Source organism: Cavia porcellus, unplaced genomic scaffold (assembly GCF_034190915.1).
Source record: "Cavia porcellus strain 051 isolate PalLab524CR breed Dunkin Hartley unplaced genomic scaffold, mCavPor4.1 scaffold_21, whole genome shotgun sequence".
Taxonomy (NCBI): domain Eukaryota; kingdom Metazoa; phylum Chordata; class Mammalia; order Rodentia; family Caviidae; genus Cavia; species Cavia porcellus.
In genome coordinates, this window is record NW_026947504.1 from 19,029,879 (window position 1) to 19,055,423 (window position 25,545).

The following is a 25,545-nucleotide window of genomic DNA, read 5'->3' on the forward strand; positions in this document are numbered from 1 at the left end:
CACCACAAATTAGGGGTCAGTAGCTCAAGTGATTCTAAAAATAAATATCTCATTCAATATTGATGATTCTTGAATTTTTATAAACTCTGCATTCTGGCTGGGGATTTAGCTCAGCAGCATAAGCTTCTGCCTGGCAAGTACATGGTCGTTAGTTTGATCCCTAGTACAAAAAAGTTAAATTAAATTAAATTAAAAAATCTCGGCATTCTCTTCTATACACATGATCAAAAAGCTGCTTTTAAATGACGGTAGGATTTGGACAACTTTACACAACTCTCAGGGGGCTGGTTTTCTCTACTAACGTTAAGACTGAGCTCTTGGATACTACCTGCTCTCTGTCAAGGATTTAGAAAGTAGTGTCACAGACACTTCAGCAAACAGCACTTTTTTTCTTCATTTTTAGAACTTTATGTAATTCAAGAGAAAAAGTCCCACTTTTAATAAAAAATATTCCAAAAAATAGATTTTTGAAATGCAAAATTCCATCCGCTCCATCTTATTCTTTAGTAGAAATGGACATAGTGGTTACTATGAAGGTTTTACAGACAGAAAAATGCATCGTATTTTATATGCAAGTTATAGATATGCAAATTAGTTTTACATAAGCATTCTTCCGTTATTTCTTTTGATCATATAAAATTAAGAAATTGACCCTTTTATAAATAACTTCTGTGACACTGGTTTTACAAATAATTTCTCCATTGCATAATTTGATTTTGATTTCACCAAATCTAAGAGCCTGGGTCCTCCAGCCACTGTCTGCACACTACTCAGTGGGAAAAGAGGAGGACCCTGGCCCTGCATTGGAGAATATATCTTTGCTTGTCAAGGTCCTTAACTACAAGGATGGTGGACTTCATGCTCCATCTATCTAGTCTCTGTGTCAAGGGACAGGAAATTAAGTATGACTTGTCTGGGAGGCTCCTCTCTGTTTGCCTCCACTGCTGCTTCAGAGTAAAACACTCTCCCTTCCTGTGCATCTGTCACCAGCTAGCAAGCGCTGTTTGCTTTAGTAGGAATGGAAATTAAAATTAAAGCACAAATTTACAGGAGAAAAGCTGAAACTGGATAATTAGAGAAGACAGGAACAGACTCCAGTTTAAGTATAAAAATGTGACACCAAATTTGTTAGATATCAGATACCCTGAATTTGTGCTTGAAAAAGAAAAATGAATTTTAAAGTACAAGGAGTTTGAGATTAGGAAAGGTTTACTGGGGAACAGGAAAAGCTCTTAAGAGAAAGGAGGGGTCCTGGAAGTGGGCTGTCACCTAGGCCTTTGTCAGGGGTAATTTACATAGCAAAATCACAGCGTGAACACACGGTGGGTCAAACTATAATTAACCTATAGAAATGCAAATATAGCTGCTTAGCTAATGTTGGTATAGTAGAGAAGAGAGTCATATAGGAAGGGTAGATGGAAAGCATTTTTGGGAAATGAATTGAGATGCTCTGATCACCTACTTGGGTGACTGATGTCCAGCGAGACTGTATTAGAACAGGTGATGCCAATTATCAATTATAGTACAATTCTAAGTTATTGTTTATCCCTTATCTGAGGCATGCAGGCCTGGATGTTGCATCTTTATTTCAAGGCCTGGTTATTTTTTTTAGATGTGCCTCTAGCACTAATTTTCATGTCTTTATTTTGTTGCTGTTGTTGACTTCTTAGCTCAGTTTCGTTTATACTGTATATTAATTTCTATCTAATTTAGCTGTCTTAATACGATACATTCTGGTACAGGGTTACCAGGTCAACCTGTAAAGTCGAGAAGTCAGTTTTGAAAGATTATCTGACGGGCAGTGGTCTGGTTGATCATTAACTCATTAACTCAGTCTTACAGTTATATGCTGAAATTCTTTTTTTTTTTTTTTTTTTTTTAATCAGTACCAGGGATCGAACTCACGACCACCTGCTTGCAAGGCAGGTGCTTATGCCGCTGAGCTAAATCCCCAGCCTATGCTGAAATTCTTATGACTGTCCCAGCAAAAGCCCACAAGTCATGTTTTTAATGAGTAGCATAAAAAGTTTCAGGATTCTTCCTGTCCCCATCCCTATGGCAGTCCCTGACTTTGCCATGACTATGTCATATTGTCCCTTTTTTCCATACTATCTACTAATCTTGTGTGTTCTACTTCAAATATGCAACTTTGGTCCTTTCATGAGAACATACATTCTTTGAAAAATCTATGCTGTACCTGAAGAAAGAGATCTGCTTTTTTTTTTTTTTTCCCCCCCCCTTTGGTACCTTCTATCAATCTGGTCCAGATTTCAGTTTATTTAGTGGAAATCTATAGTCCAGTTTGAGGTAAGGCTCTTTACTAGTTTCACTGACAATGAAACAAATTGTTGAGTTATTCTTCCATGTTCAATTTATAATTCTCCAATACATATCTCACACACCTACACACACACACACACACACGCACACACTCGCCCGCGCAGGTTATGTTCCAAAATGAGAGAGTGAAACCATTTCTACTTTGTTATCTGTCCATTATCCCACTGAAGAACTCTCTGCTCATGAGCAAACACGTGTAGAGAGGCTAAGGGAGAACTTTGAGCTAGAACATAGTAGATCTAGGGCTGAGCTCAAATCTCCAGAGCTCTCGCAACATCTGATTTCTTTTCTCAATAGCTCACTCACATTATTTGTCCACTTTTTCAGCAACCTTTGGCAATTTAACAGGAAATGATTTTAAGCCAATAAACCCAGAGATATGTTTAAAAAGGAGAGCAGCTGTAGCATAGCAACCCAGTGTCACAGTACACAGTTCTAAAGTCATCTCCGTACTTTAAACACTTAAAATTTAGTGTTCTGAGGAATTATGATAGGTGAGCGGACAAATGCAATAAAAATAACTAGAAAAATGTCAAGAGAATTTACAAATGAACACAGACATTAACTCTGGATCTCCTCAAACAAAGTGGTGAGACACAAGGAGTGAATTATATGGGAGAACTTTTGGCATTCATTTTGCTTGGTTCATTCCCTGAAGAGTGCACATTTCATGGGCATTATTATATAATTCAGTCCTGGTCATGCCACAGAATGACACTATAAGACAGTGTGAGCAATTATTGCCTTGTAATATTAGACCATGACAATACTGAAATGCTAATCCATCTTCCTTCATTTTTTTCAGATAGCCAGGGCACGTAGAACCAGAACTTCTCTCCCTGCTGCTCAGGACTACATAAAATGTCTTGGGAAATTTTTAAAATGTCCAGCTTTTTAATTTAGAGTTTGATGATCATTGTGCTATTCATGAACTACTTGTTAAAGCATCTCTAAATGAACAACGAAATGGATATTCATATGTAAGCATTTGATTTAGAGAGCGATGGTAGAGAATATTCAGAAAGGCATATTCACTGATGAACTACATACCTTGTTCCTAATTTTAACGTCATAGGACTTACCTGCAGAGATCTTTAGTTGCTATTTGATTTTGGAAAATAAAGGAATTTAGAAGCATGTTTCCAGTCGCTAAAGACCTGATTTAACTAATTTTAATGAGCAGTATTGATTACTATTTTCATAAAATAATCTGTACCTGGTGCTTCAGCTTGACCTCACCTATGCTGTTTGCATCTTGAGGAATACGTCAGCACAGCTTATTGATGTTAATCTTAGTGCTACTTAACAGGCATCTATATGGCTCATGCTGCTGTATTCTAACTAGAGTGACTTTAGTTTGTATTGTTTTCTCTTCTCTATAAATGCACTATAGTTGTACTCTAAAAATTACCAAATGTATTTTAGATTTTCACTGAACTCTAGATATGGACATATTGTATCAACTGCATTATTTAGGTTCATATCAAAAACCTTGCCAACAACCCAAATTCCTCCCCTTTTTCAATTCTACTGCCAATTCTTCAGGAAATCCCATGAGTAGCCTTTAAGGTATAATGAAAAATCTGCCCATTCCTACCTCTACTATTACTTTGTTGGTTCAAGTCATGACCATCTCTCAATTGGATTATAACAGACCCCATCTAATCTCTCTCTAATCCATTTCTTACTGTTACCACACATGCTCAACACACATTGAAATAAAGGTAGATCACTATTACTTTAATTAACAAAATACTTCTCTGCATTTCCAATTCACTGTCATAAAACTGCTTATATCTCTACTTTAAACTTCTCTCTTCAATTCCTGTCCATTCTGCCCAGCCATACCAACCACTTAGCTCTTTCATTCATATCAAGCAGACTCACATCTGAGGACTTATACTTTGCTGTTCTCTCTATTGAAGACATTTAGTCACTGTATTATTTGTGGCCTCATTTGTTGTGCTCTGTTGGAGCTTTATGTAAACGCTATTTTCTCAGGGATAATTTATCGATTTAAAATTGCAACAGATCGCCCCCCTACACCCCATCAGCTCTTCCTGTCCTGACATTCTGCTTGATATTCTTATACTGTCATGGTTATTACCAGAGTAAATGTTAGCTAATTTTCCTACTTGCTTATTTTTATTTATTTCACCTTTTTAGAATATGATTGCAGTGAAATGAAAAACTGTGTATGGTTTTTTCACTATTTTGTACACAGCCCAGCCCCTAGAAACTGTGCCTGAACCATAAATATCTGTTGAATGGAGTCTTTTCTAGTTTTGAAAGAAAACCAAGTAAATGTTAATGATGAGAATGATGACAACTGCACATAATAAAATGTTGCTAAAGTTGGCAGTGTTCAGATTTCTATTTGGGGAAATGAACAATTCTCTTTAAAAATGTGAAGTTGTACCTCATAAATAGGAAAAAGATGAATTCTGAATAATTTAAGAAGTTTATAATCTGTGGGCCTCCCGCTGGAGAATATTCCAAGATTAAAAGCTAAAAGCCTTTCAGAGTATTCATGTAAAATGAAGTGAAATCTGCTTGCATTTCATTTGTGATCTTCATAAACTATGGCAAAAAAAGTGACATAAAAACAAAAACTTATGTAACTATTAAAAATAGGAGGGTGTAACCTCTTGTTTGTCAACATTTTCTGAACATTCAAATTCTTTCACAACTGGGGTCACAGGAATCCCCTTTAAAGATACAACTGGACTACACATAGACCTCTAATTAGGGCATTAAAAATCTCCAGTAATTTAGATTTGTGTTGCTTGTACAGTAATAGAACAACTGACCTGGGTCCTCATTAGTCTTGGCTTTTTGACTTTGAGATCTCAGTATCTTTGTTTCTAAGTGGAGAAACAAACAAAATTGTTTCTTTCTAGCCAGGGGGAAGGAAATTAGTCAGATGACTTTAAGTTAATAGGTCACTGCTTTGAAAGCCTTGTCACATTGCTTCAAAATATGTAAATACAAGATAAATAGATTGATGCTCTTACTTCAGCAGTCTTGAAACTAGTCTTTAGTCTAGAGAGAAAGACAGTCTCTTTAGGCACCACAAAGGGGAGCATTTATCTTGTTGACATGCTTGTAGAGGAGGGTGGGAGTGAAACTGGGAAAGCAATTATTTTTGGTTTTTATACATGTATAAGAATCTTTTCATAATAAACTAGAGTTCCTAAAACAATAAAAGTTTTAAAATTTGCTTCTTTTCTTACAGAAGAAAAAATGTAACTGGCTGCATAAACATATATTCTAATTCAAGTATGAAAGTCAAAACAACTTGCAAACAAACATCTGGGGAACCTTACTGGTAGATACACGTGAGCAATAGCCCAAAGCAAGATTCAGTTCAATCAGACCTGCTAATCTCGACTTCTCTTTCCATAGTAAACATATTTATTTTGAAACTTGCATTCAAAGTATTTTCTCCTAAATCAAAAAACATTCTCAGATGTAAAACTACTTCCCAAATACCCATGGAATTGCAAATTGAACTAATTTACTTTGTCCTGAGAGTTAATTACATTTCATCACTTGATTTGTGCCAACACTAAGATCATTAATAGGTAACTATAGTCAAATTCAAGAGTGTTATGGGTGTAAAAATAGAATGTAAATAATACTAAAAAAACTTCCCCACATTTAGGAAGCCTGAAAATAAGAACTTCGTGATCCTATTCCATGTATTGAATTGGGATGGTTTCACATATATTAGTGAAAGTATTAAAATTAGATAGAATTTGTAAGTGCTTGGTAGAGTGTCAGATCAGTAGCAGTAACTATTAGTGAAAACACATCAAAAGCGTTATTAGTACTCAGTGAAGCTTATTTAGTGAAGTTTCGTTTTTCATGAGATACTTACACATCTATGGGACATCAGTGTCTTTTCCTTCCACTATTATCTCTTTTTCTTTTCCTGGGTCTCAGTCAGAAGAGCTAGAAATTTCCTCCGTCAGGTGGGGAAAGAAAAGTTAAAGGATAAGGAGAAGAAAGAGAATAGTTCAACATGCACAGGAGTTTGAACCAGAAAGAAAACAAGAGAATGCAGAACTGATTATTAATACCAGCCTCAAAGTTTTAAATTATTTAAATAGACTGTTAATAACTAAAAATAAAAGACTTTTAATTTATTTGTGTCACAAAGTCTATGGGATGTTTACAAGTGGAGACGCCCCACACAGATTAACCTATAAGAAAGCACTTGATGCCCATGTCTGAGAAGTGTGGTTAGCTGACAGCTACCCACAGTCTGCCTGGGCTTTTTAGCCAGGTGTTTGGCTTAGTTACTCTGCTCTGAGCTCTCCATAGGGCTGCCAGAGATGCCCAGGTATGCTTTGCTGTCTGAAGGCTTCCCTGGCCCAACCAGTCCCTTTTCTTTTCATGGGTCTTAAAGTGTAAAATCTCAGGTGTCTCCTCCCCAGATCCATGCTGGGAAACAACATGTTGCACTCCAACAACTCTAAGAGTGCAAGTTTATCCCAAGATTTCAACATCTCTCATTCATTCTTATTTAGCTTTGATTTTCCAGCCACATACCTGAACTTTTGAGGGCTTATCTCATATCCTGATTGTGGGGTCTTTTAATCCCTTCTCTCTTAGCTTGAGGGGAAGATAGGTAGCAGTTCAATAGTGTCCAATAAATCTCTTTGAGGACTCTCTTACTAGGCTTGGGGCAGTGATGGCATCCTATATCTTTCTCATTTTGGAAATAAGGGGCTGCTGGGACAGTGGGGCTCTCTCTGAGGGAAGCTTAGACAAAACCTGTCTTTGGAATGCATCTCAGCCAAAACCTCTTTTTCACTATTCTGAAATAAACAAGCACAGTATATAAAATATACTTCATTAGTAGAAATGAAAATACATATAATTTATGTGATGAATACTATCTTCCAAACAACAACTAATATAGAAAGAAATCCTTCCTATTGTCTGAAGCTATCTCCTGTCTGTATTAAATGGGAAGAAATGATTTGTTGATATAGATAGCAGACCCTAACTACAGGGAATAGAACACACTATCCAGATATATTCCAAACCCATATCCTTGCAATTATGCAGTTGGATTTGTTGATAATAAGTAATAAAAGAATAAGTGATAGGAATTAAACATAAATGAAATAAAAATTATGCATTCACTTTGAATTTAATGTTCACCAAGTACCTATGTTCTCTGATTTATCAAAACTGCAAATTTATTAATTTAAATCTATTGAAGACAACTTCTTTCTCCTCCAATTTTCTGCCCCGACTCTGTGAAATATATGTTTGACTTAGCCATGTGTTAGACTGTGAAAAATGTTTGACTTAGCCATATTTCTGTTGTTTATTTCAACAGAGTTTATTTATATTTAAAGCTGGAAATAGCAGGTCCTTATAAATTTACTCAAATGTCACTTTATGACACTACCTTCCATTTTTCCTGAGGGGAGACACTGTCTGTTTGGTTCTCTCTCATGCCCCAGCCTCTTGTTTAACTCAGGCACAGATTTGAATGAGTAGATGAACTCATCCATGAATGTTTTTTTAAAATAGTATACAGAATAATTGTTTTACTCATTTTCTGTCACTGGGACACAATACCTGATGCCTACAGCTTTAGGAGATGGAGAGGTTTATTTCACTTCAACTGTTTCAGTCCGTGGTCTGCTGGCACCAACACAGAACCAGAATGGCAGAATGTCATGGTGGAGAAAAGGTGCGTACCTCATGGTGTACACAAAACAGAGAGAAAGAAAGAACCAGGGACAGTAATATATCCTGTCAGGGCACATCCCCTGTGACCTACCTTTCACAGGGGCGCACCTCCTGAGGGCACCTTCGGCTGCCAAGCTCATCAGTGGATGAGTCCACGGATGCATATAGTACCCCATGACCCAATCACCATCTACACACTTAGGGCTTCTCAGGGACATAGTAGGTCCAAGTCACAACCGCAAAGTACATGATACTTGTATTTTATACAAGATATGTCCGCTCTGTAGAACTCAGCCAATTCAAAATTTACATAATTCATACTAACCTAATGACCAATGGCACTTTCACTGGCTGCTAGCCAAAGCTATAATGCCATGTTAATGTTATAAACAAAGTATACATTTAACCATCCAGGTTTGAGGTTTTACAGTACTTTAATAAATAAATGGAAAATGTGTTGGTTGTTCTAGTAAATATTTTGTGCATACAACTTGACAATAACATATCATGCTATTTCAAATGTTTTGAAAACTAAAGTATTAATGAACTCCATTAAATGATGATGTGGCACCAAATACATATCAAACAATTAGAGTCTAACGGTATCCGCCCTTGAAAGACCGTCAGCCTCCTCATGGGTTAGTAATGGTGCACAAAAGTGAGTGACTCCTGGGGACACCCAGCACAGTGCAGTCCTCATCTTCTTTCCAGGACACCATCTGTCTTCTGTCTTCAATAAATAATATCCAATTTTTTTTCAGAGAAAAATTAAGACTAGGGATTATTTTAAAGTCTACTGTTTTTCAAAAGTTTTCAAAGTGAAAATCATTTCCTGTTCTGTTTCAGTGGAACCATGTAGTAAGGCAAAAACTATTTTTCACTGTTCCTGTGGAAAAATATTTTATTAAGATATGCTATCAAGCCTTAATGATCATTTTTTTTTTTTTTTTTTGGTACCAGGTATTGAACTCACGCACTTGCCAGGCAGGCACTTAAGGCCCTTAGTGATCATTCTTTAGACCATGTTCAAATCCTCAGAGGATAGCCCAAGCAAGGCTCCTAAGCCCCAAGGAGTAACGCTGAGACCCCAGTAGCTCACTCATTCTGACTCACAAAGGGCCACCAGCGAGCACAGGGAGAGGGGCCTCAGAACATAGCTTACCATGAACTGCAGAACTAATAGTGTCAAACTACTACTATACGATGCTTTCCAAATACAGAATTTAAAGAGCAATATTGAACTAACAGGTCATTTTCAGAAAACAAATAGTGACTAAAAAGTAACATTAAAATTTTCCTGTCTTTGAAGAATGCACTAAGCACCAGTGTTTTATCAGAGCCGGATACAGGCTGTGCTAGGAACTTAACCAAGCTGAGTGTGGTCCTGCAGTTCTGTACTCTCAGCAGTCTAGGAGGCTGAGACTCAAGGATCTTAAGTTCTAGCCCAGCCTAGGCAACTTAGTGACTTAGAGAGGACTTATTTCAAAATAAAAAAATTAAAAGGCCTGGGTATGTAGCTCAGTGTAAAGGACCATGGCTTTAAAACTCTAGTATCATAAAAAAAAGAAAGAAAAAAACCTAAAATGGAGTTTTGATTATAAAGTAATTGTACTTGCTTTTCAAACAAAATAAATTTTTAGTATAGACAGCTTTTACTTAAACTGAGGCATCCATAACAGGGAGAAATTTTTAAAACCATATAAAAATTCCTCTAAGCCTGCATAAAACTGGCCATAAATGGGACCTGTTTCACTTAAGACAAAAAAATTGGAGCTCATAAAAATAGTTTAATAAGGTTACTCAAATTATGGCTAAAATATCTAAAATAATAAAAATATGTATCAGCTTACATATTAAATTAAAAGATGTCTTGAAAACAAATGGAAAACAATTTTAAAAATCAAAAATCTAATTTCAAAATAGTAAGTGCAAAATAGACAAAAATACTTGGTCTCCTGTAGTAACTATTATTTATCCAAAGATAGAAAGGATAATCTACAACTAAAATTTTTAGTTTATGGCAAAGATAGGATATGACATATGAGACATGTTTTAGTTCAAATTCTCATATCTGATGGAAGACAGTGTTGTTAGGGGGTTGGTTAGGTGAACAAGTTGTTTCTGTGTCTACAGTGTGTTTCTAACACTGATTTTCTCTGTGACGTCTGGCTGGGTTACCAGAAGTCTTTATCCCCAGGAGCTCTAGTAGACCTGGAGTAATATACCAGAGAAAATCTCATAGCTTTTATGAAAACTGAACAAACTAAAACAACGAGAGATGAGAAAGCTAGGAACATGGGGGCTGGGGATTTAGCTCAGTGGTATAAGTGCCTACTTTGCAAGCAGGCGTCGTGAGTTCGATCCCCGGTACCGATAAAAAGGAAAAAGACAAAAAAAAAAAACAAAAAAAAAAAAAAACAAAAAAAGAAATACTAGGAAGGAGCACAGGGTGTTCAAACATATCTAAAATATATGGTGGATCAATTGCAAAATTACACTTAATAACTAAATCAAATATCTCATTTTATACATGAAGAAATGGTGTCCCAGAAAGTTTAAGCTTCTTCTGACATTGAGGCCTGTGTGTAGACTTGAAAGCACAACAGCTTGGACCATACATTCCATTCTAATGCTAGCTCACTTGTTTATGTGATATACAATCTTGGGTGACACATTTCATTTTCTAAACCTCAATTTCTTCATTTATTGAATGGGAACAGTACAGTTCTTAACATTTAAAGATATCATGAGAATGTGGTTAAGATTATGAAAATGTATGGCACAGAATCTACGGCACAGGAAATATGTAATAAGCAGCAGTACTTAGTGTCCCACACAGTCCAGTTTGAGTCCAGGAGATTTGGGGGGAACAAAGCTCCTGGCTCTAGACCTAGGCAAACAGGGTACTCCACCCACTCCTGCAGGGACTGGGAGACCGGATTTTTGCTAGGATACAGAAGTCCTATTTCTTGGGATCACTGTCAGAAGTCTGGCAGCAACTGTTCCCAGCACAAAGGAAAAAAGGAGCAGGAGACAAGACAGGTGGAAAGACAGTCAAGTGGACACAGACAGAGAAGGCAAGAAAATAGATGGGGACAGGCGACAGCAAACAAAGGGCAGGGAGAAGGGAGAGAATAAGACGGGGACAGACAGAGAGACAAGAGGAAGAGAGACTAACAAGGAAGATCAAGGCAGGGAAAGCCAGACAACAAGCCAAAAGGCGTAGAGAATGATGAAGATAGAGATGCAAACAGTGTGGCAAGTAGTCACAGGCAAAAAGGGGCCAGAGAGAGACAGAGACAGAGACAGAGACAGAGACACAGAGAGGGAAAGAGAGGGAGGGAGGGAGAGAGAGCGGGCAAGAGGAAGAGAGAAAGAGAAAGAGATTTTTTCCTGGCACTATTTCCAGATTAGCAAATGAGCCTGGAACTGGGTTCGTACCTGTGATTTTCAGTCCTGTTAGGGAAGTGGCCATAATTGCCATGGTTTCTATTATTTACCAGGTAACGTGTTGAATGCTCAACCAGAATAACAACAACATAGAAATAGCTCCTAAATGCAGGCAATTTCTATGCACCTGGTGTTGTGCTGCATGCCTTGATTAATTTAATCCTCTCTAGTTCTATTGTCACATGTATTTTTATTGATAAAATAAATGTCCAGAGGGCTTGATAAGCTGTCCTAGAATCACATTCATTTTTATGATCAACTACTGGTAATTACCTCCAGAGACAGGGTTATCGTGCCTCGTAACTATGCTTTCCCTGCAAAAAATTTCTAGATAATTTAGTGATAAAGTAGGTCCTTTATCTGTTCTAGAGTCATTAGACTTTTGAAAATTGCTGAGTTCAATGCCAAGGCAGAGTTTCCTGATGCCCGTATATCAAGCCCCTTCCCCACAGTTTAAAGTCCTTCTAGTTAGGCTCCATTACCACGGTGACCAAGGCCCAATTTTAGCCAGTATGGCAGCCAATAAGTCAGCAAGGCAAGGACACCCCAACAAAGAGGGTTAGAAACACAGGAAAACTAGTACACTGAGCACACCACTGCCTATTATTTTAAATTAGATTTATATGCGTACGTGTGTGCGCATGCGCACACTGCCCTTGGAAAAAGTATTTCTTTCAATTTCAACTTTTAAAACAAATTAAACTAGCTAGGCAACGTTTTAAGAATTGCTGTAGATAACAGAATAGCCAGCATGCCGAGAATTGTGATATATAGCAGACTAAAATGCCATAAATATTTCAATCTATGGTATTGCTCAGTTCACAGTTAAAATAGATTAACCTGCTAAGCTTTCAGAAAGGAGGAGAATTTTTTTGTAACTTTTATAAAATGGCTTAATTCTTAAAACACAACCTCATTTAAAATGTTTTCCAAAATGATATGGGATTTTAAGGGCAGAAGATCCTCATTTTCAGTGAATTGGTTCCAGACCATGTAAGACTGTAAATTGTCAAATTAAGCTTGGAAACTACAAGGCATAAATCCATTTACATCTATAAAATATATCACTGCTATTTAGAGATCCCACCTGACAGTCTATAACAACTTCTGCTGGTGTGAAGTAATGGATTTTACTGAAAGAAATTGTGCCTACCTGAGTTTTCAGCAGTCAGTCAATTTATTTAAAATATAATTATCTTTATTGTAATACATGTGGTATACATTTTAATCACTTCATTACTCACAGGTTATTTTTTTCAAATTAAATGTGACGTTCACCAAAATGTTGAATTGTTAATTACTAGGAGGGAGTATGGACAAACAGTAATCTCCAGCTATGAATTGTATAAGCAACTGCTAAGAAACTCATGCACATCCATGTCAGAAATTTCAGAGAAACAAAGCCTAACCTGAAAAAGCCAAGAGAAAAGGGGTAACAAGTGATGTGCTTTGGTTGGAGGCAAGAAGCCCTCCAGACCACTTTGTCTGTCTTACTGATCTCCTCCTCAATCACTAGCATCTCTGACCTGATCTATTGATTTTAGTGAACCTTGAATCTCTATGCTCCCGTCTCGGCTCTTCAATCCGTTACCAATGTGACAGCTAAATGATCTATATAAGCATAAGCCAGATAATCACTGCTAAGGATACTGGGACCCCTCCCCACCTTGAGATCCATATGCAAGGTTTTAGGAAGGAGCTTAGCTGACCGGCACACGGAAGTCATTGAACAGAATTTGTATGCATGTAAAAGAGGGTCTAGAGAGTTTCCGTGCCCTCTGCCACGTGGAAATACAGCAAGAAGAGAGAAAGCTACCTATGGATGGGAAGGAGGTGCTTTCCAAAATGCCAAGTAAGCTGGTGCCTTCACCTGGCATTTCCTGCCTCCAAAATTTGAAAAATCAAGTTTTGTGGTTTATTGCCCACTCAGTGTATGGCACTTGGTTATAACGTCCTGAAAATATAAAGATAATACCACTTTATTTTTTCCCTTTAGCTTCTTTAATTAGAAGACAATATTTGGATCTGATAAGACTCCCTGATCTGGCTGGTGCTGGCTCTCTAGCTTGCCTGAGTCCCTCTGGTCCTGGTTTCACTCTGGCCACACCGACCTTCATTCTCAAACCAGCTCTAGGCACTGAGCCTTTCACGTGCTGCTTCTTTTCCCCAGGACACCGTTGGCTGGATTTTCCACAAACCTGTTTTATACCAGGTCCCAAACTAAGTGTCACAAAATTCATTTAAATTATATCAATACTAGAAAAGCATAGTTTACTTCCTTACAAAATACCTCACTGATCTGTCATTCAAATTTAAATTAGGCCTCTTCAGTTATTCTCTTCCATCTGAAGCCAAATTATGCAGCTAAGAAGCATGAAAAATGCCAACAGCACTAAATCCATAAAGGTTGTAATATGACACTGAAATTAAGTGATACATGGTACAGAAAATATGTATTTATCAGATTTCCTCTCGGGGAAGAAACCTTTGTGTTAGGTCCCACTGCATAACCTGCTCCAGGCCATAAATAAATCATTCATCAAACATTTGTTGAATCAATAAATGTTGAGTAATAACACTGTACTCAGTCCCCATGCTGCCACTCTTAGTTTTGATTTTGTGTAACTCTGAAGCATAGGTAACTGATCTGTAAACACGGAATTAAAGTAAGATCTGTCCAGCTCTTTCAGTGTGATTTTTTAAGGATTAAATGAGACTAAGTATGAAAAAGTGCTTAAACCTGTAATATATGCCCTAATGTTTGTCAGTGTCATTAATCTATTCAATTAACTGCCACAGAGGCTTCAAATATTTCTTTTTGCACACAGGATAGGAGCTGGGTTTGGAAAGACATTGTGCTCAATATCAATTATATTTGCAATTTTCTTGTTATCAACTTATGCTTTCAGATAATAATTTAAAAAGCAGAATTTAGATCTGCTTATCTTGAGTTGCAGATGCTTTCTGAACACTGCCTCAGTGTTGTGTCTAGTTTTTTAATCATTGTCTATCTACAGTTACAATGACCTTCTAACCTCATACCATTTCTCCAGGCATGTAGAAGAAAATTAGCTCTCTGAGTTATCAACAAGAATCAGCAAAGGGGACACTGTAATGTGGTTAAGATTGTCTTATATTGTGCCCCTAAGAGGAGTCAAAACAAGGGTTGGATGACATTGTGAGACTGCTGCACACTGCAGAGGGATATTTCGAGGGGCTGCACATTATTATTATTTTTTTAAATATCAAATAAATCATTCCAAACTCACTATGAGCTGAAAGCACACAAGAAATTCTCATACTAACCAAGAAAGACTCAATAAGATAGAGTGCTGGTACAGATGTTCATAGTAGAAGATTTAAGCGAACTTAGTTTGACATCTTACAAAGTTCATTTAAATGATGTCAGTACTAGAAAAGCATAGTTTACTTATAATATGGGAATAATATAGACCTCCTGGAGGTGGGGGCACACACATGGGTAAGGACACAGCCTTACATGGGCAATACACATTTTGAGGTCTTTTGTTCATCCATTCCAAGGAAAGCTGAAAACACCATTAAACAAGCAGTACAAATAGCACCCTCAAGAACTGTTTATATTGACTGCACATTTTAAATGAAGTAGATTGTTCAAAATCATCTAGAGTTATTACTGATACCAGATATTAGGAAAATAATGATAGAACAGTTCATGCCAAGATTTTTTTCTTGTTAAGATCATTTCTTTTGAAAGAGCTGTTCTGAAATTAAAAATGGTCTTGCTACGCTATGCTAACATGTTCCATAGTGCTTTGTAGTTATAGAACAACTGTCTACCCCTAGGCAGGCTAAATTTGCAACTCACATGTTCTTTATTATCATATCGACCAAAGAAAGGGAATAAAATGGACAGTGTTAGAAGGATAACCTGGGTCTGATTCATTTGCCAGCATCTTCTCAGGGTGTTCTCTAGCACCCAGGGATAATTTTAGATTTCGCCATTCTTTATTGACTGCCTGCACACATATTCCTGGGAGTTTGCAAAGCTGAAGATACACAGCATAGAAATTAGCCAACATTAACCTTACTGGAATCTTCCCTTTTATATGACAAACACACTGGCTTTACACAGTTACTGACTTTTTCATGAACACTTTTGTTCTTTTTAAATTTCCTATTATATTTCACGTGGATTCTACCATGTCTATATTTATAATAGTTATTATCAGATGAGTTGAAAAGCAGACCTCCAAAGAAGTAAAATTACAGCATAGTCTGAATCAAAACCTAGGTTATGTTTGATATTTTAATTTCTTCAGAAGAAATAAATATCAAACAAAACTTTACCATTGAGTAGTTCCTTAAGCCAATTATCATTCATAGCACCTACAACATATTTTTATTTTGGAGAGGGTTGGGCAAACATAAAATTTAAAACAAGACTCAAATACTATGTTCTCTTCTGTAGAGATTATTCACATTTTTGAAGAGGTATTCCATAAAAATCACTTTAATTTGAAACTTTCTGGAAAGTATTTTGAAAATCTCCAACAATTCTAAGAAATGGACTCTTGGAATATCTGAGGACATTATAGCCACTTCTTATGGTTCATAGTCTGCTTCAGGCTTATGAGACCAGCATGATTAAACTTCAAACTTACACTTTCAAAAATGTAACAACTGTACGGAATATATGTAGATTTTGAATTTCAACTGAATTGAATTCCACACTTTACTAGAAGCTTTACAGAATCTTTTTATGAAATTAAAGACACAGAAAGCATGAAGAAAAATAGCAGCTTGGTGTTTATATTCAGTGTAATACAGCTACCATAAGGTTGAAACATATCCAAAATTATCTGTGAGTTAGAGAGGCGATGTCTAAATAATGTGATTTCATGGAAGGCTTCTTTGAACAAATGATCTTGCTGAATGTAAAATGATTAAATTCTGTGCTGAGAATATATCACTCATTAAATTCATCACTTTACCTTCTAGTTAAAAATGCATTTTGAAAAAGCAAATGATAAATTAGAGTTGATTGAACAGAGTGGAAAAAGAAGACAAGCAATCATTTACAGAGAGAAAATCTAATAGAATTGGTCCTGCTCTCAGAGACTTTTTCGTTTCTGCAATTTTTGCTCACATCAAATATAACCATATATATTTGGGGCTATTATTTGGGGCACATTATTAAGGGTGACATTAACAACAAAAATCCACATAAAATTTTATGCACAAAAACTAAAAGTTTCCTAGCAAAATTCCTCTTAATGCCTATTTATTAAGACTGCATAGCTAATGTTAATATAGTAGCAATGTAAATATATTACTCAGTGAAGTGGCACAAAAACACAAAAGTCAAAGTTAAATAATGGTCTTAGCAAGCTCAAATTACTGAGAATAATAAGCTAGAATAATAAGTGGACATAGTTGTTGGGAGCCGCAGCCCCGAGCCCGGTCGCCTCACTTGGCGGACGTGAGGCCTGTAGTAAAGAGTAAAGCCTGAGGTAGATTACCCCTCCCATCGAGCACGTTAGTTTCCTGCTTACCGCGTAAGCAACCCGCTCAACAATATAGTCTGCCTGGCAACTGATGATGTTAGCCAATCAGCTTGCCTTGCTTACTTTAACATGATTGGACACTGTATCCGTATATATACTGGTGCCACCCCTGGGGGGGAAGAAGAAGCCCGGAAGTTGAAGCCCAGAAGGAGCCGCGGGGAGCGGACCAAAGGAGGCTTTGGCTGGGAGCGATCCCAGGGCAGGCTGTACGGAGAAGGAAAATAAAAGAAAAGGTTGTCCACTGCCAGACTTTGTCGTGTGTCCTTCCTGCCGGCCAGGAGCGACATCGACATTTGGTGGCCCGCACGGGGACTGATCACCCCCGAGACGTGACAGCGGACAACGCTCCAGTACAGAGCTGCGAGACAGGTGAGTTGGGGATAAGCCTGGGCTCTGGGTGGCGCGCACCTACAGGGCTTTTAGACTCCCCTCAGGCTCACGCGTAAGTGGCGGATTCCTTGGGCCTCACGCGGTGAGTAACATATTAAAAGATGGGAAACATGCTAGGTAGCAACACTAAGAGCGAGGGTGGTTGTGGAGAAAGCTCTCAAGAGCTTACAAAAGTACGCAGGGTATTTGAGCAGGCCCAGTCGGGGAGCTCCCGAGAGGGGCCCGTCAAGGGGAACAAAGATGCTAAGGAGAAGGACGGGGCTCTAGCCTCGGAGTCGTCTGACTCCGAGGACGAGGGAAAGTTGAATGGCAAGGAGGCCAAAGAGACCAGCTGTCAGGAGCCTAAGTCGCTCGATAAGGAGTTGCAGGGTTCCTTCCCAGCGTTGCGCCGTGAATTGCGCTCCGCTCAACTTGGTCTGCGGAGGAGTAGGGAGCTCCTGAGCGCTCCCCGGCGCAAGAGGGAGGCGAAGCCTTCCGCCCCACCTTGGGGGGTGTTCCCGGAGGCGATCCCTCGCCGCGAGGCGGCCGCCCGGGAGCTCCCTTCCCCTTCGCCAGAACAGGAAGTGATGCACGGGCCCCCATTTTCCGCCCAATCATGGCCGCCGTCTTATGCTCCGCCGCCGGCGGGTCGGTATTTTTACAGGCGGCTTTGGCAGGGGGGACGTTTGTCTCATGAGGTACATCCACCACCTGGGATAGATAGTGGCCCCTACGGGATATTTCCTGTACAAGTAGCTATGGGCCAGGGACGTAATGCATGGGAGCCTTTTGAGATAAAGCAGATTAGAGAACTTAAAAATGCAGTTACAACCTTTGGGCCGACTGCGCCTTACACCATTGCCATGCTGGAGAACCTGTCTTCTGGGCCCCTCACCCCCGCGGACTGGATTCAGCTGGCAAAGGCGTGTCTGCCCTCGGGTAGTTACCTGGATTGGCGAGCCTGGTACGCAGAGTTCTCTGCAGAGCAGGCTGAGAGAAACGCCAGTCGGGGAAACCGGGGGTGGAACAAGGAAATGCTTATGGGAGAAGGTCGGCACGCTGATGATCAGACTCAGTTCCCCGGCGCTGTCTATGAACAAATCAACGCCATAGGGCTCCGCGCCTGGAAGCAGGTAAGTGGTGCCGGAACAGCCTCCTTGTGTCTTTCAAAAATAATTCAGGGTACCACAGAGCCATTTGTTGACTTTGTGGCCCGAATGCAAGATGCCGCCAATAAGATATTTTCTGATCCAGGAGTGGCTCGACCGCTGGTAAGGCAGCTGATTTTTGAGCAATGTACAAAGGAGTGCAAGGCAGCGATAGCTCCTCATAAGAACAAGGACCTCAACGCCTGGATTAGGATATGTAGAGAGATAGGGGGGGCCGCTCTCCAACTCGGGAGTGGCTGCTCTCCTGGCCGCGGCTGTACAGCAGAGGGGACCTCGCGGGTTAGAAGGGGAATGTAAGGCTAAAGGGTGTTTTGCCTGCGGGGAGCCAGGACACATTAAACGTCATTGCCCAAACAATACAGATGCTAGGCCTCGCCCTAGGAATGAAGAACCATATGTTTGTGGGCGATGCAAGAGGGGATCACACAAAGCTGAGGAGTGTAGGTCGGTCTTTGATGCTCAGGGCAACCGTATTTGTGGACGAGATGCTAGAGGGCCAAAAAACGGCCAGAGGGGGCCCCCTTCACAGGCGGGCCCCCGCCCCAGAGACAGGACAGCTCAGGATGGCAGCCTTCAACAAGGGCCACCCCTGGGTCAGCAGGTGTGGACCTCAGTGTCGCCTCCAGACTTATATTAGTGCCTGATATGGGTGTTCGAGTGGTTGAAACCACCTTTAAGGGACCGTTACCCAAAAATTCCGTGGGTCTGGTGATCGGGAGATCCTCCACGGCCCTTCGGGGTCTCATAGTAGTCCCGGGGGTCATAGACTCAGACTACACAGGACACATTAAAATTATGGTTCAATCTCTTGTGGGTACTATGGTAATCAATAAAGGAGACAAGATAGCGCAGCTCTTGCTGCTCCCCAGTCTCCACAAGAGATTCCCCTCAAAGCAGAAAATTAGAGAAAGTCAAGGTTTCGGTTCCTCAGGGGAAGTCTTCGAGGGACTCCATATAATACTTGATAAAAGGCCCATGCTCTCACTTAAGGTCAATGGCAAGAATATAACAGGGCTCCTAGATACAGGAGCTGACCGTTCCATTATCTCCAAAAAGGTTTGGCCTTCCAACTGGCCCACCAACACTGCAGATAACACGCTGCAGGGCCTGGGGATGGTGTCAGCTCCTCAGGTTAGTGCTTCAACCCTGCTCTGGTGCGATGAGGAGGGTCATCAGGGCCATTTCCAACCATTTGTGTTGCAGTTGCCAGTGTCTCTATGGGGAAGGGACATCCTCACTCAGATGGATGTCACGCTTACGTCAAACTGCTCCCCCCAGGCTAAAGATATACTCAGGAACCAGGGATATACCCCCGGCAAAGGCTTGGGCAATGCCCTACAGGGTCGGACATCCCCAATACCAGTAGAGAACAAAAAAGGTAGGCAAGGGCTGGGTTTTTCTTAGGGGCCGCTGAAAAAGCTCTCCTACCCACTTCGATCAAAATCACCTGGAGGTCAAATGATCCGGTTTGGGTACCTCAGTGGCCCCTGCCTAAGGAGAAGCTATTAGCCTTGTCAGAAATAGTCAGTACACAACTTAGGTTAGGACACATTAAGCCGTCAACCTCCCCATGGAACACCCCCATTTTTATAATTAAGAAAAAGTCTGGCAAATGGAGGCTGCTCCATGATCTAAGGGCGGTCAACGCGCAGATGCAGCCCCTGGGGGCGGTCCAGAGGGGGCTGCCAGCTCTCTCAGCCATCCCTCAGTCCTGGCCAGTTTATGTTATAGATCTTAGAGACTGTTTCTTCTCAATCCCCCTGCATCCAGAGGACACTCATAGGTTCGCCTTTACTTTACCCACCATTAACCAAGAAAGCCCTGATCTCAGATACGAGTGGATAACGCTGCCCCAAGGTATGGCCAACAGTCCCACTATGTGTCAGATTTACCTTGATTCCCTACTGGCCCCCCTACGGAAATCCTTTCCCAAGATAAGATGTGTGCATTACATGGACGACCTTTTGCTCAGCGGCAGGGACCCAGACATGCTAAATAATATGCTCGGCCAGTTGGTCGAGGCCCTGAGACAAGCTAATCTGCATGTTGCCCCCGACAAGATTCAGGGAGGAGAAATGGTGACCTACTTAGGCGCGAGAATCTCCCCTATGCTAGTCTCTCCGCAAAAGGTCACCATTAGGACGGATGGCGTTAGGACCCTAAATGACATGCAAAAGCTATTGGGAGACATTAATTGGATTAGGCCATATTTACATATACCAAATTCAGATCTCAAACCCCTGTTCGACCTTCTAAAGGGAGACCCAGATATAGCCTCCCACAGGAGGCTCACTCCTGAGGCAAGAGCTGCCTTACAGAGAGTGGAAAAAGCCTTAGGTGGGGCTACCTTACACAGAATTGAACCAGGGTGACCCTTTGATGTCTGTTTGCTACAGACTAGTCTACAGCCCACAGCGGTGATTTGGCAGAAAGGACCATTACTGTGGATACACCCTAAGGTCTCACCTGCAAAAGTCATAGAGCATTACCCAGAGGCAGTCGCTTCATTGGCCCTTGAAGCGCATGATAGAGCTGTCCAACATTTTGGCTCAGGACCACAAGCCATCCGAGTACCCTATACCGCCAGCCAGATCAAGACCCTGGCTGCCTGCATAGATACATGGGCCATTCTGAGATGTGTTTTCCATGGGGATATAAACAATCAATACCCTAAAGACCCTATCTTGTCATTTGTCACTCAGCACCCTATAATTTTTCCAAAGGTTACTGCCTCTGAGCCATTAGTCCCAGCAACTACAATATACACAGATGGCTCCAAGACGGGGATAGGCGCCTATGTGATCCTAGGCAAGCCCCCGGTTACCATACAATTTGAACCTGATCAGCCTCAGGTGGTGGAACTGCAGATCGTTAAAATGATTCTTGAACGGTTCTCAGAAGCCATTAATATTGTCTCCGATTCTAGGTATGTGGTCAATGCTATGCAAGTGCTTGAGACTGCCGGTTTAATTAGATCCACTTCCACAGTGGCTGGGCTGTTCCTGTCTATCCAGACATTGCTTCAAAACAGACACCATAAGGTCTTCACCACCCACATAAGAGCACATACATCCCTGCCAGGGCCCATGGCACAGGGGAATGCGGCTGCTGATACTGCCACTCGCCCGTTATGGATTTTTACCTTACTAACACCAATCGAGCGAGCCCGTGCCTTCCATGATAAGTTTCATGTCAATGCCAAGACACTAACAAACCATTTCCATGTTTCCAGAGCAGATGCACGAGATATCGTGCGACTATGTGACTCCTGTGCCACATACAAACCTGCCATACCGATGGGAGTAAACCCTCGAGGTTTGATCCCTGGTGATGTTTGGCAGATGGACATCACACATATACAGGAGTTTGGGACTCTTAAATACACCTGTTCTCACGTCATATTCGCAACAGCAAAAACAGGTAAAAAAGTGTCTAATGTGATCAATCATTGCCTGGCGGCTTGGGCCGCATGGGGCAAACCAAAAATATTAAAAACTGATAATAGACCAGCCTATATAGGCAAAGCCTTCAATGAGTTCTGCAAAATGATGGAGGTTCAATTAAAACATGATATCCCATACAATCCCCAAGGTCAAGAAATCATTGAGAGGGCTCATAGAAGCCTCAAAGAAATTTTACAAAAACAAAAAGGGGGAGTAGGCCAAGGCCTGGCCCCAAAGGCACGATTATCCATGGCACTATTCACACACAATTTTTTAAATTTAAATAATGATAATTGCTCCCCAGCCGTGGAGCACTGCAACTCTTCCCCCAACCATAAAGGGTGGGTGAAGTGGAAAGATGTCCTGACAGGACAATGGATGGGCCCGGATCCAGTGGTCAGCTGGAACCGAGGCGCGGTTTGTGTTTTCCCACAGGAATCGGGACGAGAACCACTGTGGGTACCAGAGAGACTGACACGGGCGACAAAGCCCTCGACTGAAGATCAGACCTGCCCTACCGGAGATCCATCACAGACCAACCAACAAGATTAATAGAAATAGCGGTAGCCCAAAATGGACAAGAAGATCCTCAGGCATATGCATGGCTCGCTCGCCTAGCCTACGACCGAGTGTAGGGGTGGTGAGCTTCCCACACTCCTCCTCTAAAAAATTATGACATAGCTGGGTAGGAGAGTCAATGACGGGTAAGAGCGTACTCCCCCGGTGCGACTCAACCTAAGCCAGGCCCTACCCCATCCTGCACGTAAGCCGCTGGACTGTTAGATGCTGCCCAGGTCTAAATTTCTCTCCGAGGGGATTTCTTTACGGAGAGGAAATGAGTGCAAGCTTGTGTGCATCCAGGTTCCGTCCAGTTTGTGCCTGGCCCTAGAAAAAGGACGAGGGCCTCAGGGCCTTGACAGACCATGGGACGGCCGACCAGGGTCTAAGCCAAGGACCTACGGTGGGCCTACGCATAGGGCATAAGCCTCTGCACCCAGTCCAGGAAGGGCTACGATGCGCACATTTATAAAAAAAATAAAAAAGGGGGAGATGTTGGGAGCCGCAGCCCCGAGCCCGGTCGCCTCACTTGGCGGACGTGAGGCCTGTAGTAAAGAGTAAAGCCTGAGGTAGATTACCCCTCCCATCGAGCACGTTAGTTTCCTGCTTACCGCGTAAGCAACCCGCTCAACAATATAGTCTGCCTGGCAACTGATGATGTTAGCCAATCAGCTTGCCTTGCTTACTTTAACATGATTGGACACTGTATCCGTATATATACTGGTGCCACCCCTGGGGGGGAAGAAGAAGCCCGGAAGTAGAAGCCCAGAAGGAGCCGCGGGGAGCGGACCAAAGGAGGCTTCGGCTGGGAGCGATCCCAGGGCAGGCTGTACGGAGAAGGAAAATAAAAGGTTGTCCACTGCCAGACTTTGTCGTGTGTCCTTCCTGCCGGCCAGGAGCGACATCGACACATAGTATTCACTGATTTCATGGGTATATGATTAAATTACTTTTTATATAATGCTGTAAATCAAATTGTCAAATTCATGAAGCTTTCACTCAGGGGTATTTTAAAAAGTACTGTCTTTCAGAAGATAGAAGAAAATTACTCTATGACCTATCTCATTTATATAAAGAATAAATATAGTGAATACTCCTATACTTAGTGTATCTATTCTAAAATATGGATTTTTTTCTAATGGATAGTACACAATTACATATATTGGCAAGACGGTGACTGTAGTGGATTGGTAACTGGTGCTTAACTTAAATACCAGCTGAACAGAATCAGTGTGATGCTGAGCATGGATGGCCCACCTGAGGACTGTTGCCAGCATAAAAAGGAGACCTGGGAGGAACAGTAGCATTGCGGGTTCTCCTAAGTGTTAGGAGCCATTGATTCTCCTGGAGGAGCTTATCATGGCTAGCTTCCCTAATAAGAATCTGGCCATTACCATTGGAGGAGCTCAGAACCTTGTCACTGAGAGTGGCTGCGGTTCACTTTGGGGGAGTTCTGTTCCTTACTTTGAGCATTGCTTCCTAGCTCCAGAGGGGAGGTTGGGTGCTGTTTAATCTCCAGGAGAAGCTTGTCATGCTGGCTCCCTGAAATGTACTCGACTGTTCTCATCATTGGAGGAGTTTGGGACCTCCCTGCTGGGAGGTACTTTTCAGGGGACTCCTGGTCCTTACTTTGAGCATCACTTCTTGGCTCCAGCGTAGAACCCTCCATCTACTGGCGCAGATCCTTCACCTCCTGGCATAGACTTTCTAGCTTTCACCGCTGACCTCTGGGCCTTCTCACTGCAGATCCAAAAAACAGACTTACCTGAGTCATTGGTGTGGGCTCTAGGCCTTCAGTTGATCTCTTGGGATTGTCATGGGCTCTAGTTCTTCAGTTGGACTCCTGCAGGTCATTGTCATGGGATCCAGGCCCTTGGCTGGATATCCTAGGTCATGAGTGATAAGGACAGATTTCCTACACTTTCTTGTATTTAACTCTGGGTGACCATTATAAAATAATATAAATTCTGTGCCTTGTATATAATTGTTCTCCTAACAATCCCTGAATACAATAGTACACATGAATACCATCATGTTTCTAATTTTATTAAAACTCCACTAATTAGAAAGATAAAAGTCCCGAAAACTCGGAAAGCTGTAACAACTTTTGAAACTATGACAGATTTCCTCCTTTTTCATTTTCTAAATATTTACCATGCAAATGAATTTACATAGAGTTTTCTGACAAGGAAAATGACAATGGGCAAGACTAAATAACTGAAGTAGAAAGAAGTATTAAAATCTATCTTGGTTTCAGCAAAATTTGGCAGAGTAACCTTTTGTGATATTTGTAAATGTGTGTGTGTGTGTGTGTGTGTGTGTGTGTGTGTGTGTGTAGAAAAAGCAGGTTGTGCTAGAATTCTTTCCTGGTTAAATAAATAGAAAATTGCATTTCCATGGAAACTGACAGGAAAAGGATTCTGTGTGTGTGTGTGTGTGTGTGTGTGCATATGTGTACGTGTGTATGAATGTGTGTATTTTTCTTCATGTTAAGAATATGAACAAAAGATCACATTGTTCTGATATGCCTAATCCGGGAATTTAATTATAAATAAATATATTAGTAATTTCAAAATCACTCCTCTACTGCTAGTCAGGTATTATCAGCCACAGTACTTATGGTAGTGGGAAGGACAGCAAAGCAAGCACAAATTTAGGCATAAAAATCAACAGTTTCTTAGTAGAATAATAACCATGACTCCTTAATTAAGACTATATCAAAAATGTTAGCATCTGCTCGTTGGAGTTGTAAATCTCAGTAAGTCTCGTAACTAAACCTATCACCTTAAGTATATAGTAAGTATATGAGAGAAGATGATACATATAAAGGTAATACAACAACAAATAAATAAAGGGCTCACATAAATTTTATCAGCTCAGCAGGAAAAGGCTTCTCTCAATTTGCTTATAAGGAAAATGCACATATTTGCTACTTCGCATACTGGAGATGAGAAAAGC

General features: G+C 40.8%; 1 protein-coding gene across 1 annotated transcript in view; it reads right to left on the reverse strand.

Moving 5' to 3' along the window:
- The window catches only part of Chsy3 (chondroitin sulfate synthase 3), a 266,079-nt gene that overhangs the window by 155,213 nt on the left and 85,321 nt on the right, over positions 1-25,545 (reverse strand). The window lies entirely within an intron of this gene.